At 47.3% G+C, this 6000-nt stretch overlaps 1 protein-coding gene across 2 annotated transcripts in view; it reads left to right on the top strand.

The window, feature by feature from the left end:
• The first annotated feature begins 470 nt into the window (after window positions 1-470).
• LOC144684704 (tumor protein p53-inducible protein 11-like) overlaps window positions 471-6000 on the top strand; it is a 143245-nt gene continuing 137715 nt past the window's right edge. The window contains exon 1 of one of the 2 annotated variants that reach the window (XM_078548830.1): window positions 471-604. The gene's annotated coding sequence lies outside the window, so the exon portion shown is untranslated. The remainder of the gene's footprint in view (window positions 605-6000) is intronic. The other variant, XM_078548832.1, reaches the window with a different exon arrangement.

Genomic DNA, 6000 nt, shown 5'->3' with positions numbered 1-6000 from the left:
TGTAGTAACTGGGTGTAGTACGGTAATGGAGTGTGGCTCTATTAGAGTTATTATTCCTGCTCCATTCCTGGGTGTAATACGGTAGTGCAGTGCAGCTCTATTAGATGTATTACTCCTGCTCCATTCCTGGGTGTAATACGGTAGTGCTGTGCAGCTCTATTAGATGTATTACGCCTGCTCCATTCCTGGGTGTAATACGGTAGTGCAGTGCGGCTCTAATAGATGTAATACACTCTCCTCTCCATTCTTGGGTGTAATACGGTAGTGGAATGCGGCTCTATTAGATGTATTACAGCTGCTCCATTCCTGGGTGTAATATGGTAGTGGAGTGCGGCTCTATTAGATGTATTACACTCTCCTCTCCATTCCTTGGTGTAATACGGTAGTGGAGTGCGGCTCTATTACATGTATTACACTCCCTCTCCATTCCTGGGTGTAATACGGTAGTGGAGTGCGGCTCTATTAGATGTATTACACTCTCCTCTCCGGCTCCCTTTTCAGTGTTCTGCTCTTGTTTCGGGACCGCAGTTGAGGAACGGGTCAGCGGGGTGGCACCAAGCAGAGAAGCAGCCACCCGGTGCATGCCAGTGCCAAGAGTCCTGAGGTGAGTGAGCTGCAAAGTGATAAACGCGGGCATCCCGGGGTCGGGGTTTAAAACCTAATCCTAACTCCTGTGTTTCATTAAACAAACTGCTGGTAACTTTCCTGCTGTAGATACAATGTTACTGACTCGAGGATAAAGTGTGACTGATCCATGATTTAACGTGATTGACACTAAACACAGTGAGACTGGCTCTAGGATAAAGTGACTGACACCGGACAGAGTGTGACTGACACCCTGATTCAATGAGACTGGCTCCTGAACACAGAGTGAGACTGTCTCCAGGATAGAGTGTGAGACTGGACACTGTGAGACTGGACACTGTGAGACTGTCTCCAGGATAGAGTGTGAGACTGGACACTGTGAGACTGGACACTGTGAGACTGTCTCCAGGATAGAGTGTGAGACTGGACACTGTGAGACTGGACACTGTGAGACTGTCTCCAGGATAGAGTGTGAGACTGGACACTGTGAGACTGGACACTGTGAGACTGTCTCCAGGATAGAGTGTGAGACTGGACACTGGATAGAGTGTGAGACTGGACACTGGATAGAGTGTGAGACTGGACACTGTGAGACTGTCTCCAGGATAGAGTGTGAGACTGGACACTGTGAGACTGGACACTGTGAGACTGTCTCCAGGATAGAGTGTGAGACTGGACACTGTGAGACTGTCTCCAGGATAGAGTGTGAGACTGGACACTGTGAGACTGTCTCCAGGATAGGGTGTGAGACTGGACACTGTGAGACTGTCTCCAGGATAGAGTGTGAGACTGGACACTGTGAGACTGTCTCCAGGATAGAGTGTGAGACTGGACACTGTGAGACTGTCTCCAGGATAGAGTGTGAGACTGGACACTGTGAGACTGTCTCCAGGATAGAGTGTGAGACTGGACACTGTGAGACTGTCTCCAGGATAGAGTGTGAGACTGGACACTGTGAGACTGTCTCCAGGATAGAGTGTGAGACTGGACACTGTGTGAGACTGGCTCCTGGATAGATTGTGACTGAGACTGGACACTGTGTGAGACTGGACACTGGATAGAGTGTGAGACTGGACACTGTGAGACTGGCTCCTGGATAGATTGTGACTGAGACTGGACACTGTGTGAGACTGGTCACTGGATAGATTGTGACTGAGACTGGACACTGTGTGAGACTGGCTCCTGGATAGATTGTGACTGAGACTGGACACTGTGTGAGACTGGACACTGGATAGATTGTGACTGAGACTGGACACTGGATAGATTGTGACTGAGACTGGACACTGTGTGAGACTGGACACTGGATAGATTGTGACTGAGACTGGACACTGTGTGAGACTGGACACTGGATAGAGTGTGAGACTGGACACTGTGAGATTGGCTCCTGGATAGATTGTGACTGAGACTGGACACTGTGTGAGACTGGTCACTGGATAGATTGTGACTGAGACTGGACACTGTGTGAGACTGGCTCCTGGATAGATTGTGACTGAGACTGGACACTGTGTGAGACTGGACACTGGATAGATTGTGCCTGAGACTGGACACTGTGTGAGACTGGACACTGGATAGATTGTGACTGAGACTGGACACTGTGTGAGACTGGACACTGGATAGATTGTGACTGAGACTGGACACTGTGTGAGACTGGACACTGGATAGATTGTGACTGAGACTGGACACTGTGTGAGACTGGACACTGGATAGATTGTGACTGAGACTGGACACTGTGTGAGACTGGACACTGGATAGATTGTGACTGAGACTGGACACTGTGTGAGACTGGACACTGGATATATTGTGACTGAGACTGGACACTGTGTGAGACTGGACACTGGATAGATTGTGACTGAGACTGGACAATGTGTGAGACTGGACACTGGATAGATTGTGACTGAGACTGGACACTGGATAGATTGTGACTGAGACTGGACACTGTGTGAGACTGGACACTGGATAGATTGTGACTGAGACTGGACACTGTGAGAGACTGGACACTGGATAGATTGTGACTGAGACTGGACACTGTGAGACTGGACACTGGATAGATTGTGACTGAGACTGGACACTGTATGAGACTGGACACTGGATAGATTGTGACTGAGACTGGACACTGTGTGAGACTGGACACTGGATAGATTGTGACTGAGGCTGGACACTGCGTGAGACTGGACACTGCGTGAGACTGGCTCCTGGATAGATTGTGACTGAGACTGGACACTGTGTGAGACTGGACACTGTGTGAGACTGGACACTGTGTGAGACTGGACACTGTGTGAGACTGGACACTGTGTGAGACTGGCTCCTGGATAGATTGTGACTGAGACTGGACACTGCGTGAGACTGGACACTGCGTGAGACTGGACACTGCGTGAGACTGGACACTGCGTGAGACTGGACACTGTGTGAGACTGGCTCCTGGATAGATTGTGACTGAGACTGGACACTGCGTGAGACTGGACACTGCGTGAGACTGGACACTGTGTGAGACTGGCTCCTGGATAGATTGTGACTGAGACTGGACACTGTGTGAGACTGGACACTGTGTGAGACTGGACACTGTGTGAGACTGGCTCCTGGATAGTGTGTGACTGGACATTGTGTGTGATTGGACAGTTTGTGAGACTGTATGAGACGGACACTGTGTGCGACTGACTCCTGGACAGAGCGTGACTGACGGTGTGTGTGTCTGTACAGTCTGCGTGTGGTGTGTACTAAGACAGAGAAACAAGTTGTCGGAATGTGAAGAAGCTTGAGTTGTTATCCTTCAGAACTGGGAGTTCAACCCCAGCAGCCGGAAACTGGGTTATTTGCAGTTTGAGTTTGGGAAACCCACCTACACTGCTGGGGCTACCTGCTACTGAGCCCCTATACTGGAAGCTATGTGCCATTGGAAGTGTTTTGAATGGTGAGGTTGAACATTGCTTTCTGTCCTATTTCTGTTTCAACCTGTGAGTGTAGAGTGTGGTGCTAGGACCGGTAATTGAGTGATGTGCTGCATGTTATAGTTTAAAGAGCAGCTCTCTCCTATTGGCACTGGCTTCAAAGACACAAATGCAGGTGCTGGGAATTTGCATGAAAAATGCTCCAGATGCTCAGTGGGCCCACTAGTATCGCGAGAGAGGAATAAGAGGATTTCAACATTTTGGATCTGGACCCAGCGTTAAAATTGCTTTCCCAAAAGGTGAATCATCTCCTTCCTGTTTTTCTTTCCATTAATAGCCTGCCCAATCCCTCGCCAATTGATGCCACATATGGAGTCAGCAAACACCTTTGAGAACTCCCTTGCTTGTCTGTATTCCAGATCTTTAGGGGAAACATTCAAATTGTTTACTTATTGCTGGAAATGAACGAGGAAGCGAGGGGCTGCTTGTTCAGTCCGGATTCACAAGCCCTGTTCTGGAGTTTCTCTGGCAGGGACACACTGGCTGTGCTGAAACAGTGGCCTGGCTTACGCCCATCCTCACTGCTTTCTGCACAGAGCACATGCAGTCTTGGGACAGATTGATCTCGAAACCAACTTAAACCAGCTTGTTCCTGCTCCACTCGACAAAGTTGTAATATTTAGTTTGCAGTCAAATGATCATTTAGATGAGTTTGTGAGGTTGCAGCAGAGCCTCACGAACCAAAGAGGCTCCAGCCTCAGACTTGGGCCTTTTGATTACAGTTTACATCAGGGGCAGTAACTCTAGATGCTACAACTGAGTTAGGGAGGGGAAATCTGCCCCATAGTCCTATCCAGTGACCACCCCAAACTTGATAATAGTGGATATCAGTGGATATGTGCAGCAACACTCCCCTGTGGCTTAATGGTCCTCCTTACCTCACCTGGGTGTGCAGAGTACCCAAACCCTTGGGCTCAATGATTCAGGAGCAAGAAAGAAAACCGGTGAAGGGCAGTAAGAAATCAATGCTTGTACTGGAAGATATGGTCAGGACAGTGCCCTGGGACATCACCAAGTCCCAGTGACATAACCATGCGTGTGATCACATTTCCTCATCAATTGTGTGGCTTTATCAATACGAATGATGCAGTTATTATCTGTCAGCACTTTTCTGATTGATTGGTGGGTTGGTTTGGAGTACAGAGCCTAATTCTGTCATCGTTGCCAGAAGAGGCTGATCTCGCCATTTGTAATAATATTCAAGCAAATGTGCAGCTTTTGTCAGGCTGCATGCTTTTGATTGGACAGTGGGTTGATGTAGTGGGCAGAGCCTGATCCATGCAGAGACATGTAGGGTGCACAGAGAGCTGGAGCACGTGACATGTGCAGGCGGGGCGGACAGAGGGGGAGCACGAGCGCATGTGGGGAGACGTGAAACATTAAAGAGAAAGGACAAAGTAACAGAATGGGGTAGTGACATGGGTAATGATAACCAGAGTGTAGAGGAAGAGACAGAGCCTATAAACATAAGTGTGCACCAGCAGATAAGGCCAGAGATTGTAAAAATAGTAAAAAGACAGAATTAAAGGCTCTGTATCTGAATGTGTGCAGTTTTGTAACAAAATGGATGAACAGATAACACAAATAGAAATAAATATGCCGGACCTGATAGTCATTTCAGAGATGTGGTTACAAGGTTACCAAGGCTGGGACCTAAATATTCAAGGGTATTTGACATTTTGGAAGGACAGGAAGCTAGGTAGAGTAGCTCTGTTACTTAAGGATGACATAGTACAGTAGTGAAAGAAGTGAAAGATTACCTTATTTCTAAAGATCAAGATGTAGATTCAGTTTGGGTAGAGATAAGAAACAGCAAAGGTAAGAAGTCTCTTGTGGGAGTAGTTGATAGGCCCCCTAACAGTAGCGACACTGTAGGACAGAGTATACAGGATGAAATAATGGGGCTTTGTAAGAAGGGAAGTCCAATAATCATGGGTGATTTTAATCTTCGTATAGATTGGACGAATCGGATTGGCAAAGGTAGCCTGGAAAATGAGTTCATTGAGTGTATTCGGGACAATTTCTTAGAGGAGTACATTCTGGTGCGAACCAGGGACCAGGCTATTTTAGAACAGGTAATGTGCAATGAGCCAGGATTGTGACCTCATAGTAAAGGAGCCTCGAGGCAGCAGTGATCATAAAATGATGGAATTTCACCTTCAGTTTGAGGATGAGCATTGTGAGCCTAAGATTTGTGGCTTAAGCTTAAATAAAAACAATTACAAGGAGGCAGTAGCAGAACGTTTAGAAAATCATAATTCAGTGAGGCAGAGAATGAGGTTTTGTGAAAGGGAAATCATGTTTGACTAATTTACTAGAGTTCTTTGAGGAAGTAACAAGCATGGTGCACAAAGGGGATCCTGTGGATATGGTGCACCTTAGATTTCCAAAAGGCATTTACTAAAGTGCCACATCAAAAGTTACTACACAAAACAAGAGTTCATGGTGTAGGGGTTATATTAGTATGGAT

The sequence above is a fragment of the Cetorhinus maximus genome, chromosome 9, assembly GCF_964194155.1.
Source record: "Cetorhinus maximus chromosome 9, sCetMax3.hap1.1, whole genome shotgun sequence".
Taxonomy (NCBI): Eukaryota; Metazoa; Chordata; class Chondrichthyes; order Lamniformes; family Cetorhinidae; genus Cetorhinus; species Cetorhinus maximus.
Note: the sequence above shows the minus strand (reverse complement) of the source record. Positions and strands in the feature narration are given on the sequence as shown.